Source organism: Xiphophorus couchianus, chromosome 11 (assembly GCF_001444195.1).
Source record: "Xiphophorus couchianus chromosome 11, X_couchianus-1.0, whole genome shotgun sequence".
Lineage (NCBI taxonomy): Eukaryota > Metazoa > Chordata > Actinopteri > Cyprinodontiformes > Poeciliidae > Xiphophorus > Xiphophorus couchianus.
Window position 1 is genome coordinate 26,088,334 of NC_040238.1, and position 20,010 is coordinate 26,108,343.

General features: G+C 41.0%; 1 protein-coding gene across 16 annotated transcripts in view; it reads left to right on the forward strand.

The window, feature by feature from the left end:
* The window catches only part of auts2a (activator of transcription and developmental regulator AUTS2 a), a 343,424-nt gene that overhangs the window by 271,280 nt on the left and 52,134 nt on the right, over positions 1-20,010 (forward strand). The gene's annotated exons all lie outside the window — the stretch shown is intronic.

The window sequence follows — 20,010 nt, forward strand, 5'->3', positions numbered from 1 at the left end:
AGCACTAGGGAATAAATTAGCATGGCCACAACCCTTTTGGCATAATGTGATTGGACATGAGGGAGGCAGCCCCACCCCGCCGTTCCTCCCAGAGGACGGATACTCTCAGTTCTCCACCTTATCTTTGTTGAGCATTAAAATACATGATTGCACCTCCAGGGCACGCAGCAAAAAAAAAAAAAAAAAAACATGTCCTTTGTGTGCGCTCTCTCAACATCTACTGGGTAATCATAGATCATAAAGTCTGCCATTGAGCCACTGTGACCTGAAAGGAGACAGTCGCTTTTATTGTCTTTGTAGGCGACAGAGTACTGCGATCATTGTGGATGGAGAACAAAAAAAAGGAAGGAGTAAATTTTATGGGTGCACCAATTGCAATTTTCTGGCCTATTGTCGATTATCAATCTTTAAAATGGCTGACCTGCCAATTTTGATTTTGGCCAATAATGGGGTTTTTTTTTTATCTGAAATGTTGCTAGTTATAGCAAGAAAGTTGCTGAGTTGACACCGGTGACTATTGTTAACTGCAAACGTGACCTATCAGTCAAACCTTTTTCGAAATGAGGACAGTAGTTGATTTTAAGACCTTTGCTGATGTAGATAAGAAATATACATAGATTGGTGGATACAATCAGCTTTACATGCCAGTATAGGTCAATCCCGGATCTTCCAAAATTAAGGAAATCAGGGCCGATTTATCGGCCGATCGATTTATCAGCCGTCGATTGATCAGCCTTCGATTTACATGCCTACTAAATTTTCATCAAACAAATCACAGTAATTTCCTAGAAAAACATTTTAGAGTTTAAAAAGTTTCAAATTAGCTAGAAAACACTAAAAAAAAATTAGATTAATCTCAGAAATGTTTTAAAAACGTTTGAAAAGTTGAAAATGTTCCACTTTTCAACTCAGAAATTTCCAAGTTCTTGTCTCAAAACTTTCTGAGATTAAACTCAACATTTCTGAGCGTTTTTGTGGGAAAATGTATTCTTTTTTTTCTACCTACTGTGCCGTCGTATTTTTGGGAGCCAAATGAGATCTTACAGACAGGGTGGAGCGGTGGATGAGAGTGGCTTAGTGGAAGATGCGCAGCCCTCAGGAGGTGCAGCTTCTTAACCTCGGCCTGCATGGTCTGATAAGAATGTTTCTTTATTGTTGGCTGGAGAGCAATGCAGACTTGCTAAAGGCTATTAAAACAAGCTTTGCCGCTTGGTCCTTATCGAGGGATTTCATCACCCTGTTGGGTATTAGGGGCTGAAGCAAAGTCTCTTATGGCTATGAAAGCTCTGAACAGTGCTCAACCATCAAACAATCCAATAAATGCACGTCTTTGTTTTTGTGCTTTTACGTCGTAACATAGCTACCCAACGGTATGTCCTTTTTTTTTTTTAATCAATACAAATCCCTTCCAGGATGATACTGTCTGTGACCTCCACCTAATATTACAGAAACAGTTTCGCAGGAATTCGCCACAGTCTCCTCCAGCTGGTTCTAATAGAAGTCAAGCTGCCATCTGCCAGCGATTACCGCCGCGGACCGTGCCCGGACCATTGCCGACAGTCGCTTTTTGATTAGCAATTATCCTGGAAAAAAGAGAAGAAAGAAAGGCAAGTTGAGGGAAAACTCCGACACTCAGGAGAACACAGTTCCAACCTGTTTTTCTACTGAGCAAAAATTCAGTCAGGGCAGGCAGAGGTTGCTGCGGTTCACCGGGGTCCTCGGCACCAGTTGACTTTGATTCTCCCGTTCCGCCCAGATGTTCGGATCTGGCTCTGCATTGGCCCATATGGTTCCACTTACTCTCCGGGGGAGGAAAATAAATGGTTTGTTTTTCTATTGTGGCCTCTCTCATTACGCACTTATAAAACCAGCTTTTGAAGATTAGAAACTTGTGCCTGAGTTGAGCCAGATATAAGCTGGCATGTTAGCCTGGAATGTGTGGCTTTTCCTTCAGCCTCCTTTTCCTGGATTCTGTTTTTGTGCAAACAGGAAAACGGATTAGCGGCTCTGGAGATCATCGCGTATTCACTCCGGCTGGACTTTTACAGTGGCTTGCGAACGCATTGGCACCCTGTGTGTGGGGGTTTTTCTTTAACATTTTGTCATATTACAGTTATTTCCAATTTATTATTTTTACTAATAAAATATCGGAAAAGTGTGGCATGTAGTTGCTATGTAGTGGTAGTTTCTTTCACGCATACCATCATACTGAATTTTTCTATTATGATTTCTTACAAAGCCCATTTTTAATAAATTGAAGTTGATGGCTGTAATGCAGGGGTGTCTGAGGTACGGCTCGGGGACCATTTGTGGCCCTTGGACTGACTTTGAGCGGCCCCTAACTACAATTTAAGATTTTGGTCCATCCAGCACAGGCAGTTGATCCAGATCAAAACCTTTTGCTTCTAATCAAGGTAAAATTATGTTAAGTACAAAACAAAGTGTTCGTTATTTATAGCTAAACTTTTACAATAATTACATCCATGCCTGTTCAGTCACTGTAGCTGAAAAGCCAAATTTGCCACATCCAAATTACTTTTTATTTAATTTAGTGAACTTGGCTAAATATCCCTCTCTTATAACTCAGAGTAAATTTGTTCAGTCGAGCCCAAAATAATTTGAAACTAGAGTTGTGGATCAACAATAACCAACACCCCTTTCCTACAAAACAATACTACTTTATTTGCTTGATTACATGACAAAACGTTTAGACACTCCTGTTGTAATGTAGCGAATTGTAACATTCAGCTTCAATCTTTTGTCACTTATAACTAAAATATATTTTGGTATAGGAAAATCAATAATAAATATGGTTAACCTTCCCGTACTACCAAATATGAGCTTTCCTAAGTTGGTACAGTGTAAAAATCAATATTTCTTAGCAGCTGAATGTAACACTTAAGAACTGTTTAGAAAATATTTCTGTTCTATTTGTTTACTTTACTGGATTACTATCAAACCACCCGAACTACACCAGACCTTGGTTTCTGTTTCTCCCCGTTGACCCCTTGACCTCCCCTGGTCTTATCTCCCACTCACTGACTCAAAGAATTTCACCTCTGTTTTCCTTCTAGACTAATGCGTTCAAGTTCCTCATCACTGAGAACAGTTTTGTTTTACTCCCAAGTTTTCCTGCCCGTGTCCGATAACTGGACCCCAGCTCCCTCTGCTCTCCGGAGCACTAAGAGAGGAGTTAGTCTTGGATAGCAGGTGTTCCCCAGCCTGGCCGGCCCTGACCTTTCAAGGGTTAGTCATCTGTCAGTGGATGTCAGGCCCAGAAGTGAGACTGGGGTCAGCCTTCTAACCGAGAGGTCACCCACCATGCCCGAATGAAAGGAAGAAGTGACGAGCTAAAGATGAGGGTTTTGCTCACCTTGAACTTTCTTGTAGGTTTTTTGGGAGGGGGTTGGAAACGACAGCACATCCGGCTGCTTCTCTTTGGGTTTTTGTCACAGTTGTCTTTCACTTGTGAAAGAAATTGCCTGGGAGAAAAACAAAAACGGTAGAAAAACAAGCCAGTGTTATTCTTCACACTTTTTGTCTGACAACACAACAACTCCACGAAATGTGGGTGTTTCCTGGAGTACTGCTGCAGGCAATGTTGTGCAAATCAATAAAACTCTACATCCACACAACATGGGAATCCAAGACAATGTGTTGCAAATTTGAAGAAAAACAAAACAAAACCAAACAATGAAGAAAAGAAAAGCCAAACTCTGGCTCTGATAGTTTCTGTTTCGCTAACTTGACAACTCCGCTCTCAGACTGGATCGCTTTGTCGGAAGCGTCGGAAGCAGCGGCAGCGGATGCATGCAGCCCATCTTCATTAAACGTTCTTTAATTGGCTTGGAAGGGAATAATCTTTCCATCTTTCCGAGCTCCGACGTTGGCAGTCGGGCAAACGTAGCGGCGTTGCCGATCTGTCAAAACGTCAGCGGGATCTCAGGAATGAAAGCGACACATGCCGGCAAGTTGTTCGACACAATGTGCAAATACTCCACATCACACCTCGGCGAAAAGGCCTGTCAGAAAACTGTTTGAAGGAAATTAGAGTTTAGGTAAACACAACTGTCATGTGCGGCGTTCCTTAGAACACTTTCTTCCTTTCTTGTGTTGTTTAAAAGACCCAGAGCTCCGGATTCAGGCACGCTTCCATTCATCACTTGGCCCGTCTGCCACTGTTGGCGCAACGCTGACAGTATCTTCAAACATTAAAACCCCAGAGCGTCGGCGTTGTCAAATTGAAATGTTGTAAGCAGAATAGCTACCCACCTGCGCGGCTCCTAAAACGCTCCAGGGTCTTACCTTGATGTGTGACAGAAGCGAGGCGCCTCTGAACCAAACAAAACAATCAGCACGCCCTCCTCTGATTAGCAGACAGCAGCGTGATCTTCCATGTCCTTCATAGAGTTTACACAGCCACGCCGAGGCCTCGGTGAAATAACAATGAGCGACTCGCCGGCTTGTCAATCTATTTGCTCCATATCCTGCCTCCATTTCTCTCTAGGCCGTGGCGTATCCTGCAGCTTAATAGAGTGTAGAGGTCTCATTTGAAAATATGAATTCGCCCATCAGAATCTGTAACCTTGCCTGCCTCTGTGTGTTTAATGCAAGACTTCTGAAGGCAGTGGCTTAACTCAAGCGCAACAGGGTTGAATGAAAAGCCATTACTGAGGATATGCCTTTGTGTACTTGCGTGCACATGTGCGTCGGCACGCCTCGGGCCAACCCTTCCGACTCCCTGCATCCCCGTCAGTCCAAGCGGCGGTGACATGTGAAGGCGTTCACTGTTTTATCTTCTCCGGGGCCACGCTCTTCATGTCTCTTTGTGTTGCTGTCACTCGTGCAGAAAAGCACCGGAGGAGGCAGAGGAACCCAGTACGGAAACAGTGAAGACGCGTTTGTTTCCCCGAGACCGTCCCGGCTCTCCGGGCGACGGTGTCTGTACGTTCATGAAACATGACAGCTGTTTAGAAGGGGGAAGGAAGAAGAAGAGATTCAGCCATCACAGAGGCTACCAAACAACTCGAGCCTTAATCGTCTGTAGATGCAACGCTGTTTTCATTTTACGCTCGTCTGGCATTAAAGTCTACATGTACGGCTGTAGACTGTGGTGGATCCCGTTGACCCGGTACCTCTGATGTAAATAAAGCACCGGAATATAAGAAAGGAGTTGGTGGATGTGGCAGTAGGTGTAAAAGCCTGATAAAGAAGGCAGAAAAATGTGAGAATTAGCTAGTGCATAAATCTGGTGCAGAGTATCTTCACTGTTGAGGTAACAATGTTTCTGTTCATGGGTCTGAATACATAAACTCAAACTAACTTGCACAAAGTTTCAATAAAAAAATAATTAATTTTTACTATTTATACTTTAAGTTTACTAGATTGATAAAGGTGTCTTTGAACTTGTAATTACTATCCCACAACCTGAGCCATTCTTTCAGGAATGACTTAGCCTTTGTATTAGTTTTTGCTTTTGATTTTCTGCAATCCTCACAGGGTCAAAAATTTACACACAGACTCAAATACATACGTCCAGTACTTTCAAACTAATATATGGCAAAATATCCCAGAGAAACCACATGCTAGATGGAAATTTGCCCAGTAGGTGGTTTTACATACTGACCAGTAGCAGCTCCCAAGTATAATATATCTCATGTAACTGTTGACATCTGCCACTGTCATAACTTTTAATGACTTCGTAACAAGCTTATCCACATGTGATTTCAGCTAATTTTCCTATTTAATGGAAACACTGTAATTGCAAAGTTGTGATTATTTTTTACATTAACAAAATATGGACAAGGATTTGCACACATTAATGGAAACGCAGCTAGTGCTACCACTGTGCAGCTCGGCTGTTACCAGCTACTTTTAAAAGTACTGTAGGCCAACGATGGCAGTCATGAAGGTGTAGCAATGAATAAATGTTGCTGGATATAGCATGCATGGACATGTTGCTTTGTTCCAGACATCATTAGCCGTTCATAAGCTCTGTGTTAATGTCCAAACAGAGGACTGATACATCAAGCAGCCTGACTCACGAGGCTCTCTGTGATTTGTTATTAATCACATTAAACGTGGCCTGGCTTTCAGCACGGCATTACGCAGGGCGCCGCGGGTTTCCGGTGCCAGGCGTCTCCAGGGCACTCCGCATTCGCAGTCACACAGGAGGGAATGAGGCCACAACAGCACTTTGCTTTTAATGAGGATAGCAGCGAGCACATGCGTTCCCCTGTCATTGCTCTAAAGAGCTTGATTGCAGATGCTTCCGATAACAAAAAAAAGCGACATCTGCGAACATCTGCTTTGGAAATTGAAGCTGGCCTTGGAACGGAACATTGACTTTGTTTTCCGTCTTTGTGGACCAATTAAGGCTAACAGATTTACACAGCCAGATCAATCTGAAAACAATAATGGCTTTGCTGTTATTTCTCATTTAATAGCTCTGTGGCTCCTTTGTGCCCATTAGCATTACAGAACAGCAAGTGCCCTGACCTCCAAAATCTTCCCTCCATCTTGCACACCTCCCTGGAGACGCTTCTTTCCCTTTAATCTGGAGAACACACGAGGCCATGCGCAGCTGTGTGGAAGAGTGTGCATCTATCTATCTCCTCCCTTTGCTTCCCACTCTCCGGTATCCTTGCTACAGTTAATTAACAGTTATTAGTGTTCGTGCAGAGCACCGGATAAGATGTCACAAATCATCAAGTCTCTAGGTGCAGTTCCACCAATTAAGAGCTCTGTCGCACCTTCCCTCTCTACAGTCATTTGGTACGCATCCAGGTTCCCTTTTAAACCTGAACACACTAATCAAATAATTTCTACTCAAAGACTTTGTCGTCATTATTTCAAGGCCTAACGACGTGAGACTCTCAACTGAGCACCTCTCTCAGGCTCAACTAGTGTTTGCCAAACAGTGCAGCGCCACACTTTCCTCAGACCGGATGACAGGGAATAAATCACCTGAACCGCTTTGTTTTTCTTCCTGAAGGCAAAGGATCTATTTATACAAAGTAGGCTTTTCTATACCCAGAGTCACTGACTGCACCGTGAGCAGGTGCCCTTATTGAGGACCTGTTGTAAATACAGGTGCACCTCTATAAATGTTATCAAAAAGTGACATTATTGCAGTAATTCTGTTCAAGAACTGAAAGTCATATTATATGTAGTTATTACACACCCAATGATACATTTGACAACTATGACTTACGGCAAGAAAAGGGCCAAAATTCAGATTCTCAGAAAATATGAATATTATAGACATGTATTTTACATTAACGATTAAAAAGAGTTTTAATACACAATGTCAGCTCACCGAAATATATATATATATATGTATTCATGTACTGTCTATTACATGTACATAGTTAGAGTCTGGCCAGTTTTCTGGCTAATTCGGTACAGTGATACATTATCATTAACGCAGGGATTTTTCAAATTATGTTTTAATTCTTTTACTAATTTTGACTTTTTCCATTTTAAATTCTACTTTTTTTAAAAAAAAAAAAATCACATTTATTAACCCAATAAAGTATGGAGCCATGGAGTGAATAAAAACAAACAAATAACAAAGGAGGTCCACATCTAGTGTTAGTCGAGTTTCAGTAAATATAACGGAGTGCTGTGGTTCAGCAGATCATTGAAGTCTTTTACAAGGTATTTCAAAGTATTTCACCATGATGATGATGATGACAAAAACCTTATGCACAAAGCAAAGAATTTAATGTTTTTCACATTTAAAAGAAGGAAATTTCCCTTTTAAAAATGCTTTAGAGTTCAACTCAACAGTAAACACTTGTACGCTCTTTCACAATGATTATTTTTATTTCTCCCATCTGCCACAGACTTCACATGACTGTCTGTATTCTTGTGTTTAGCTCTGGGTTTCTGGCTCGGACTAGCTTGCTTCTTCTCCATGTTTCTGATTTGAAACATGGAAAAATGATGGCTGTCACTTGCATCCTTATGCCTCCAGTCAAAGTTACAGAGAAGTTATTCCTGCAATTCATAAAATATGCTAACCAGTTTTTCTAACTTTTTGGAGAACGTCTGTGTTTTTGTGCCTCATCCTGGTATTTGTATTTGAAGGTTAGTTAGTCACTGACAGTCAGTGACTAAATTCCAGTCAGCTAAAATAGGTGGGATATGTCTGACTAGCTGCTAGCTAGTCACTAACATCTAAAGGGTCGTGCCCTCTTCAACTCAAGATAAAAATATTGTGGGATATAATTCTGTGTTAGCAGATATTAGCAGTAATTTCACAACAGACTGTTAGGTTTGGTCCTGTTTTGTTTAGTTGAACAACGTCCATGTCTCTACATGAAGTTAGCCAGCTGTATTGATTTGCCAGAGCAGCAATGACTCGCCCGTCCGCCTTAGCTTTGCCAAGAACAGAGTAAACCTTTGGATTTGTGTGTTGTCCAGCAACGACATGGTATGTTCCTGTGCTTTTCATCTCTCGTCGTTTGAAATTTATCCCAGTGGCGAATCACCAAATCGGCTTATTAGGCGGATTGATACAGGATACATCTGGCTAGTTTCTTATTATCCAGCACCTTCTGTCATACTTATCTTGCTGACAAGCTTATAGTGATATCCGTTTTTTACTACCACATCTAGTGGAACTATTACGGATAATAACTTCACAGAACCTTGTGTCAAAATACCCAAACTATCCATTTAACAAAAGGAATCCAACAGGCTCTGAGCGGAGGCTTTGGAACCACTAAATCCAGCACAATCCGCCTCCTGAATGTTTTGTTGCATTTCAGTCTGTAATTACTGCTGTTGCTTGTGATTTTTTTTTCTACCACACCTTTTTCCTTCCACTCAACTGTCAATTAGAGCACTTGGGATACAGCGTGAATTTGCTTACATGTAAAACTGAGGAAAGAGTTCTATATTAGGCGTAAAAAACCAGCTTCTTTAGCAATTACCTTTTCTGACTTTCCCTCCTTATGGAGTCTATCAGACTTTCTGCTGGGCAACTATCAAGTCACCAATCTTCCACACCACTTTAGAGGCCATAATCTAACATTCCTGTATTAAAAATCCTCTTTTGTGGTTCAGTTGGTAATGCAGGTGCACCATGTCCAGAGTCCTTGATGCTGCTGCCCTGGGGTCGATTTTGGGGTCGTCAGATGGATGTCATTCAAGGCCACTCTGCAAAAAAAGAAGAAAAAAACACTTTTAGCAAAACATAATGCTTTTAAAATGACAGGAGGAAACACTCGACATACTTGAAATTCACCCCACTGTATAATCTTTCACTATTTGAATTGAATTACTGAAAAAAAATTAAGTTGTCTGTGGGATTCATAACTTATTGAAATGCAAATGTAGACGGATAGGTGAAAGGAGGAGAAATGTGGAGCATCGGTGTTTACCTGCTGATTGCGATGCAGACGGTGACTCCTCTGCTCTGATCAGCCTGCCATCCCTTTAAATTAGAACTTAATTGCATCTGTCTGTTGAAAGGGGACCTTCAGCGGAGCCTCTTGTTGTTTTCAATATTGAATCCTTGATAGAGCTTTGCTCCAGTTGCTGTTTGTTTTGTGGCTGAACTAAGCTGGAGCCTCTTAATGCTCTTGGCTCAGACGTGAAGTGTTGTGGAGTGAACTGAAGAGGTGCTTGATGGTGGCAAAGAGGACTTCTGCTGAATGAGCAGCAGTTGGTAGACAACTTTGATTCATTGAGTGAGAATCACCAATCCTCAGAACTTATGAGTAGACTATAGCTGTTCATATCAAAATTCGTAGAAATTTTTATTTGTAAGCTTCTTAAGGTTTCAGTCATAGCAGGTTGTTGAAAGTCTGTAGTGTTTTTTAATTGGTCATGTTTTTAATGGCAATAGCTACCTAATATAAAAATTAGGGGTACACTGATAAATCAGCTCTTGATTTACGTAATTTTGGGAGATCAGTGATCGGCCGATACTTGCATCTGAAGCCAGTCGTATCCACCGGTCTAACAATCAACCACTGCCCACTTTCATTATGTTGTATGGAGAATTATCCGTTCTCCATGCTGAGTTCTTGTTGGTTAAAGAAGAGTCAGTGAGTTGAATTCATGAATTCCATTTATTAATACTAAAATACAGCTGGTCCATTTCACATGCTACCTTTTAGAGCTAGCAAGACAAAATGGCACCCCAGAACAATTTGTGATCTGCTTTGTTAGCCTCTATCTAAGCTACGCCCCAAAGAGGGCGTTCCCTTGTGTGTTATCCTTTACCCCTAGCTCTCATTTGCATTTCCTAACATGTCATTTCCTTTAGGTTTAGCTTAGCAACTAGCTAACAATTCATAATCACTTAATTATTTATTCTCAACAGCTATCAACTAGGCCTGTCGCGATAAACGGTAAGTCAATTAATTGTACGATAAATTAAAACTATCGACGTCATTTCAATTATCGGCATTATCGTCTCTTCCGGCCTTTTTCTCTTTCTGTTAATGACACTGAATGAAAAAAGGCTCAACTCCGGTGCTCTCCACTGACCCTCCTTCCTCATTTTACTTAGTGAAATGCCCAGCGCACACGAGCTGTCGGCTGATTGTCGGCCCATTTTCGAAACCTGACAGATCACACATTAGCCGACAGAAATCCTAGGTACAACGGTTCGATCGGGTTTGTTCCTGCCATGTGGTGTCCAACAATGGGCACAAAATAATGGCTACAAGTCCAGTGAACTAATTTTAAAACCAGGCATTAATCAATGCTTTACTACAATCTACCTGCAATGCATGTGGCTAGTGTCAGCGTAAAGTCCTGACTGAATGAAAATCATTAGAACCTGTTTACGTCACGTTAACGAAGAACAGCTGAAAAGTTACTGGGTTTATCAACTGCGGTAGCAATTTCGCTCCAACTCCTCCCCTTGTCATTTCTATATTCTTTACATGTTGAATAAACATTAATGTTGTTTCCACTATTATCTCCAATGTCTGCTGGACTACGGGTTGCGCCGTATCAGCTGTTTGGGATTCCCCGACATAATTTCCCCTCAGAAAACACAGAGGAGAATCCTGCTTTCTGATTGGCTGCCTGTCACATTCAACAGGCTGCGTTAAGCTTCCAGTCGGGGAAACCCTGATTTAGATCAGAGCGGCCACGACGATCTACCGTAGTAACACACCACACAATCTTAGGAAGACCAAAGGTCTAAGATTGTTGTATGGGGAAAAATAGGAGCAAAAAATTATGTAGTGTGAACTATTGCATCAGGTAGTCGATGTGCCCATCTTCTCTATTTAAATCTAATTATTACTGAAGGACAACATAATATAGCTACAGACTTCATAATCTTTTGGTTGAATGCAGTATTTATTTCCACTTTGGCTTTATGGTGTTTTTTTGTTTTTTTTCCAAGTGAGTTTTTTGTTAATGGAGACTGAGAATCCATTTTAATTTTGGTTGTTTTGTTTATTTTGTTTATCAGTTCCAGTGTTTAGTGTTCTTTTGAAAATAAAGTGTATCTATCTTTGGCAGGAAATCACATGCATTATTACGTCATTTTCATTAAATCCGTGTAAAAAGGTCTTCAAACAATATTATCGTTTATCGCAATAATTTTTGAGACAATTAATCGTTGAGCAAAATTTGCTATCGTGACAGGCCTACTATCAACCCTTTTTTATGCACATTTTGAAGGACTGAATTGGAACATGTTGATGGAAGCGGCAATATCAAAAACAACTTATCACAAAAAGTATTTATGCTCACTTGAGGTGTTTATTTATTTATTTTTTGCTCTTCTGAAAGAGTTAACCATCAAGAATAGACAATGTCCATTCTACATGACTACTCCTAGCAGGATCATACATCATGTCTCAAAGCTCAAATCATTTGAAACTTGTTTCAAGTGTACTCCCACAGCCCCTCATAGCCCCCTTCACAGTCCCATCAAGGATGCTCAGGCCAAAGTCAGACACAATTGTGTGATGGACCTAAATCTCTAAAGAATATTCCCCATATCTTGGTAAATCTAGACTCCAGAGAATTAAGGCAGTGCTGAAGGCAAAATTGGATCCAACCCTCTAACTTAAAGCTGTGCCTCATAAAGTGCAATTTTATTACCTGACCACCCAACTGCTACTCAGTTCTGTTTATTAGAAGTGACATACTGAACGTTTTATTGTGCTTTTACAAATACCACAGACCTTTTGTTTCCTATATCAGTGCTGATACAATTCATGCTCAGTACAGAGGCTTTGATTAGGATTTTGCAGTATGAACACCCCACCTTGCAGTAGCGTATAGCAGTTTTCTTCTGGCACCAAATGTATAATTCATTTTTTTCCCCTGATTGCAAAGTGTCAAAACAGTGAATCATAGTAATAAAGAAAAAGGTGTAATAAAGCGAGGGCAGCGATGGTGGGGAGAGTGGAGGGTGGGGGAATTACACAAGCCATGCAACATGTTAATTTGTGCAGCTAAGAAACAGCCGCGGGGAATATAAAAACATGTCATCTCCAAAACAAAGCAAAACAAAGCCAAAAAAACACATGTAGCCGAGAAAAGACCAATTTACATAACTGAATTTAAAAGGCATGGAGATATTTGAGGAAAGCTGTGAAAATCTTGTGAGTCTATGAGATGGCAGCAGAAAATGAACATGATCTGTGAGCAGTCTGCTGTTTGGAAAGGAACATGACTTGGTGTGATAGATGCAGTGTTGTACTGCATGATATCTGTGCAGGGTAAAAGTATCATCTATTAGGATTCGGCATGAATGTGTTGAGCTTCTGACATTTAGGTTTGTTTCAATTGGGAAAACAGGAAAACTGGGATTTCATCAAAGGAGCAGGAACCTTTCTGCATGTCTATGGAGGGTTGACGGCCCATGTGAGGAGATTCAGATTACGAGACTGAGATTGTTCTTTTTGGGATTTTCTAATGATGTTGTTTTAACATCATTTTATTATCTGTTATTTTTAGATTTATGAGCAACCTTTGATAGTGTGAACCAGAACATTCTGGTATCCTGTTTGGAACATGTAGGGGTGAAAAAATCACCCCTGTCCTGACTTAAATTACAAGTTAGACGTACAGATTTAGCCTTTTCCGAATACGTTGCATATCCAAAACAATTAGAGTTCACACAACAGTGGTATGAAAAGCCGAATATCACTGTAAATGATGTAGTGTGCATGCCAGGCCTGTAGGAGGCAGTGAGGCTATGTCAGCTTTCTAATCCAGAGGTGCGTTTAACACATGATCTGTTGCATGTAATCTATGCATAAATCTTTGCATAAATGCTTTATATAAAGAACAGATTTTGCTTTAACGCACCAAATAAAATCTGAAGTAGTGTAGCAGCACAGACAGCAGTGGCCTTGATTCATGCATTTCTAAAACGTTTCCCAAATCTTTGCATTTTGTGCTACCCAAAATGCTGTTTCCATGAAAACAAGTAGCCAAAACACAACTAAACATGCATTATACGGTGCTAGTATTGTTGTGTAAACAGGACCTCTGGGTTATTCCTCTTTGACTATGCTTTTCTACTTTGGTGTCTCACAGGGATGCATATTGGGCCCACTTCTTTTTCTTCTTCATTTATCTTGTATTTTTTTGCATCTGAGGGCTATATTTAGGAAGCACAACATCCCATTTTATCGTTATACTGATGACATTCCTGTCACCACTACTGAAGTGTCGGAATGACAGAAAAACTTGGACGAAGTTAAACTTTCTGAACCTAAATGAAAACAAGACAGAAGTCATTAGGTTTAGAAGTTAATCTAATCCTCAGTGATCACTGCTCTTAAAAGTACAGTTTTTCCAACTAGAAGTTATTGCTGAAGTCAAACTCTACCTTCTTACAGGGTCTTAAGAAGGTTTTTAATGCTTTCATCACCTCTTTTCTACACTGTTATAGTGTTTTTTTATGCTAATCTAGGTCAAACATCCCTGCAGCCTTTACAAGCTGTTCGCAATGTTACATCTTTTCTTTTAACTGTAATAAAAAAGCACCAACATACACCATCAACCCTGAAATATTTCCCTGGGCTTTCTGTCCATTTTCACATTAATTTCTAAACTTTATTTTCTTACTTTTAAAGTCCTAGAGGGCCTAACTTATCTTATTTATGTGTTCAATCAACCAGTTTCTTCCAGATATTCCACAACCCAAACCAGAATGCAGATGTGATAGACCCAACAGCAGGGAATGCAATATACTTTTAAATGTCTAATAACATCTTATTTTCTTTTAATTGCTTGAATGAAATCATTTTTAGTCATTATATTGTATTCTAACTTTGTTCTATTTTCATTTTACTTTTTGTTTGGCAAAATTATAAGGATTTCATGGTTGTATATAGTTTTAAAAATGTGATGTATATGTCTTTGTGGACGTCTCAGTTATTCCTTACAGTACTAAGACAAACGTTCCTCCACACTGCAACAAACACATGAAGTGCAGGATCAAATATGGGATCCTCTTGTTCTCCAAACTGTTCATCAATGGGGTCGACTCCTGTCAGATTTCACCAACATCATCACACATAAGAAGCCGTTAAGAGATGACACGTCAACCAGCAGCCATGAATCAGCAGACAGGCACATACAGATTCGGTCTGTTGATCCAGGAAGTAAGACTGGCACAAGGTCGTAGCTCAGTGCAAAAGGTCGCTTCGCTGACTGGATTGGTCTACCAGCAGAAGATGAGATCAGGGGAAGTGCAGGCTGGACCTGTCTTCAGATTCTGTGTTGTATTCTGTGTGTCGGTGTGTGTGTGTGTGTGTGTGTGTGTGTGCGTGCGTGTGTGTGTGAGATGTCATCCTGGGAGGCTGTATTAGCAACAATGATAGCTATCACTGCTGTGGAAGGGCGAAACCAAGAGATGCTCTGCAGAGATCTGGACCAAGGGGTCACACACACACACACACACACCCGCACACCCACCTCCCCACACAAACACAGAGATTGTATTTCTATCCATGTTAGAACTTTGAATTGAGTTACATTAATTTTAGTAACTTCATTTATGCCTAACCCAGACATTTCCCCTAACTCTTACTGGTCTATTCCAAACCTTAACCAAAATGTAATTCACACCTGAAATCTGACCCCTAAGCAAAGCCGGGCTTTTGTCCCTATGAGGCCCATCAATCTTCAGAAGATTATTAAATATGCCAGAAATTGTCCTAAATAGGATATCTGAACAAGGACACATAAACACACACAGCAAGCAATTACAAAAAAGGAAAGTAGGGACAGAGCTATACAATATAACAACATATCTCAGCTTTTCAAATTCATATTCTATACCCGATTCACTTCCACGCTCAAATGTGGTGCCATGTGCCCAGTAGAACTGTTCTGCCCCTTCATTCTATCTGGATTCACATGTGAAGATGGGCGAGTTTATTGGACTTGTACTCGGTGTGTCTGCTTCCCTTTCTCCAGTTGATGAAGGCCCCGTCAGCGTGTCAGTCAGACTCAGGGAATGGTTTCATTTTCCTCTCATTATGGCAGGCACTGGAGAATCCTTGAGCTTCAAAGCGGCTTGATTGCATTATCAAGCAATTGGTACAACACAGGCAGTAATCTGTGCTATGTGAACTAACTGAAGTCGAATCATGAAATTATCCAATGATAGTGACATTTTTTGGTAGAAATTTTATTTGGTGTCACTAGAAGGCTGTAAAAGGGGCTGAATACTGATGCATGCCACACTTTTCAGAATTTTTATTTTTTATTTGCACCTAAAAGACCAGACTTTATTGACAGTAAGACGTTTGTCTCATCCTGCAGCGCTTTGTTGGGTTAGTGCTTTCAAAGGTCAAATGCTGACAATCACTGTTTATCACTCCAACAGTCATTATTAAGATTGTCTCCAGATAAGGAGCTATAAAAGAATTGTAATTATTGCCATTTTGGAAGCTGTAATTAAGGGCATCATTAGCATCCATCATCATGTTTAAGTGGGTCCACGGTCCACTAAATGAGTGTTCATCCCGCTCGTTCCTTTGCCCTCCTCCAGAGCTCTCTCACTACAGTGAGAGGAAACATTAGAGGACATTTTGGAATCAGAGCCAATTTCAACAGGAGCGTTTAGTCGGGCTTTTCCCACAGGCTCAGAGCTCTCTTCATTTTTTTTTTTAAGTCTGAACAAAAGGATCCAACCTACTGTGGTGGTTAAAATGGTTTTGAGAAGAGATCAGTGATGTCACATTAAAGTGTGAGTGGTCTCATTCCACCGAGCACGAATGTGCAGACGGAGGAGTGTGGATTTGTTGAACGACGTTTTACAAGGACAGCTTGTCTAAGGGAGCAGATCAAGTGTAGCTTTAATAAACCGAAAGATGACTGATGAAATAATGTTATATTTAACACTTTCCGCCTGATGGATATCCGCCGCCACACGCAATTATCCAAAGACACACGGAAGTGCTCCGTGCAAGCGTACTCGGCCGTGGAGTCGTGAACATCTCAAGCACAACTTTCCTCTGGATGAATTAGTAATACTGAAAGATTCCATTTCGTCTGTCTAAATGCTGTGTGTGGCGCTCAACCTGGTTAATATAAGGAGCCACTCAATTTTTCATGCCTACACCAAGTGTAGCCTTCAATTTAACATGCGCTTTTAATCCTGCGAGTGCTAAATTGCTTTTTAATGTCGAGGAACATGGTGTTTTCAGAGTAACTCGTGAAAAATGCATCAGCAATCTGCAGAGAAAATCACATCCTCTATGTTTTTCTGTTTTTTTCTTAGGGTGAAGGAACAAAGCAACACTTCAGCAATAGGGAGCGAAACCAATATGTTGTTTTGACACATCTGTCACCTCGGGGGTCTCTGGAGGACTCCTCCGGTACTCAGCGACTTTGTGTGTGATTGCGTGATTAATTGTGTCTGTTTTCGCACGCATCTGTTGTGGATATTTGGAACGCCTCCATGTATGCACATCAGCAGTATCGGGCTCCGCGTCAGGACGTGGCGGTCGGTCAGTGTGTCGTACGTGCCGCGTACGGGTCCCGCCGTGTGTGAATTCACGAGCGGTGTCAGGTGTTGCCGTGCCTGAAGCGCTGCTGCATGACAGGTGTTCGCAGGCCTGCCCCCCCGGCCCGCTTGGATTGCCCCACACACCAGAGGCTGTACAGGAGTCAGAGCCTGGACTCGGTCGAGCATGGCTAAAAGACCTTCCTTTAATATCCCCGGTCAGCGAGTCAGTGAACTCACGCTGAATGACTTCCTCAGGGCCAGCCAACCATCCGCCCTCTGTTATCACATAACAATGTGGCCGTCGAAGCGCACTAATCGGTTCGCTGCTGAAGGAAAACATGGCCAGCCCTTTCTTAACCAACAGTCCACTCACACTCTTATTGTCTTGGCTTACAGACAGGCTTTAAACAGAAGAGCCAATAAAAACACATTATAAAGATACAGAGAAACAACCTGGTTTTATCTGCTGCATGGGAAGCAACAAAAACAAAGCAGAAAAGACTAGACAGCAGCTGCAGGTTGCAGGTGTTGTGCATGTTAGATCGCATCCCACATATGCAAAACTAATGCAAACTAGTGTAGCTCCACTTGCAGCAGTTTGTTGTTTAATGCAAAGTTCTAATTCCTTAGTAAAATAATATTTGGTTAAAACCTGTGTCAATTTTGAACTAGGGTCATTCGTTCACAGACTGGCAGGAGTTTCTCACGGTAGGAGTGAAAACCAACAAATGAATTGGTTTTATTTAAAAAAGAAAAGCAAAAAATAAATATTTTTTTCTAATAAATTATTTAAGGTGTTCTTGAAAATAAGACCCTGCTTCATTGACGCTGATTGGCCAAAAGACCAGAGATAAGGAAGACTGTAGATGTTAGCTTATATGGGAGTGTAAATATGTTTTCCCCCTGTACATGCCAATGTGTATTAATGCATATTTGGTGATTGAACTACTAAAATATGCAGTTATAAGTGGTATTAAAGGGGGTTTCCTGTATTCTCAGATTCAAGGTATTCACAGTCAGCTGTGGACCACTACAAATAGTAAACCACTACGGTCCAGAGTAAACATTTTTATTTTTCTCCTTCTCATAGAGTAACAGAAGTAGCCCATAACCAGTTGATATCAGCTGGTTAATTATTCAGGGTTTCATGCTATGGTAGCCAGCCTGGTCTCAGCTGCTGTACAAACAACCTGCTTGTTGTTTCCCAGCCGTAGCTTTAAAACAGTGTAAGCTTCCAAAAGAGGCAAGTTGTTGTTGTAGCTTCCACACCATGTTTGTGTTTTTAGTAACCAGAAATTTGTCCAAATAGCTGATATTTTATGAATCCAATCAAAAGTTGCATATACCTCGACTTTGTTTTAAAGAATCTTTGGTCAATGTAGAAAAATCCAGCTCAGGTCTGAGTATTTTAGATCGTAATCTAGAAATGAGCAGTTGCAGTCCATACTTCACAAAACATTGCCAATATGAGGCTACAGAGCAAATGCCAACTTTAGTGTTTCTATCATTATGGTATTTTCAGCATTTAGATATTTTGATTTCTTGTCCATCACTCTGTTTCTTTTTTCACCAAGTACCCACAATGTTACCATACAGTTTGTATATGTAACCGAGTGTTATTGTTCCAGATGTCCTTATTTGCTGAATTCATCTTCATAACTGCACAACAACCCAAAAGCTACTTCCTTTTATACTTCAAAATAAGAATTTTATACATAGATAAAAGGTGTTGAAGTTACAGCGCTCACTTTAACTTATGACAACAGCTTGCATTTTCTTAATTAGGAGGTCATGCGATAACATCAACTGGATAGTCCTTTGCAAGATTTCACCAATATCAGAAAAGCTTGGGAAAGTTATCAAAATTTTGAAATTGTAACGATTTGAAACCTGAGTACCAGTAACAATCTCAGGTTAAAGTAAGCTGTGAATTCCTTGTCCAAAGCGTAGCGTTCTGGTGTTGTGTTTCTGGATCTTTACCTGTGTGTCCAGGCATGTGTGGGTTGGTCCAAGCTGTTTGCGGTTTCTTGGCTTGCTCTGCGGATAAGTGACACTGCCTGTCCCTGATGCCAGAGCAAATCCTCTTATGTGTGTGTGTCAGAGAGAGAGAGGCAGACAGCGAGCTGTCCCAGATCATCTTGTTGAAGCTGGTGTTGGTAAACATAGTGCACAGTAAGCCCAGCTAAGACAGACACTGATGATTGGGCTTACCGCTGGTCATGTCCCTAGTGACCCATAGCACCGGTGGTCCCTAGTTGCCCTTAGCGACGCTAGGCAGCAAGCAAAAACAACAGAGCTGAAAGACAACATCAGATCCTAGACCACAACAGCTCGTGTTGTCTTCCCTTTACTGCCCATCTGTCTATCACTTATGCATCAAAAGCAAACTCTGGGGGTTTTCTATTTGACACAATCACATAACATGTAAAAAAAAGACACCAATTTGGAAAAAATCACACATATTTTAAGGGAGAGAGCATGCTCTGTGTGCAACCTGGGATCTTGTGTCCACTCAAATAACCCCATGGTGAATGTGCTGCTGTCAGGCAGCCAGTGGGGCAGCCTGACAATGTGCACATTTAGGACGTAGAGCTTGATGGCGGCTCAGAGTTTGTGGAGGAAAGCTTGGAATGTGTCTTGTGGCTAGACGCAGGCTGCTCTCAAAGGCATCTCTATTACACGCAGACAAGCAGGGCCTTATGGAATGATCGAAAGTGCTACAGATACACATCTAGAGTGATGTCCCACACTGAGCGACCATGCACCCTTGTGGAAATCTACTGGCCTAAGCCAAGCTCCACTTCATTGCTTAATAGCATAATTCCTGTTTCTGGATGTAGTAGCGAGTGCAGAAGCAGAGCCACAGGCATGGTTTCTGATGTTTGTGACATGGAATGTTTGAAAACTGTTGATATCATTATATTTTATATGACATTTAGTAAAGCTGTTTATCAAACTGAGGCAGAGTTGCTTTGATCGGCTAAGACAGATTTTATTCTAAAATATCTGTCTCTAGAATAAAACACAGAGTCTTTCTTCATAATTTATCTTAACAG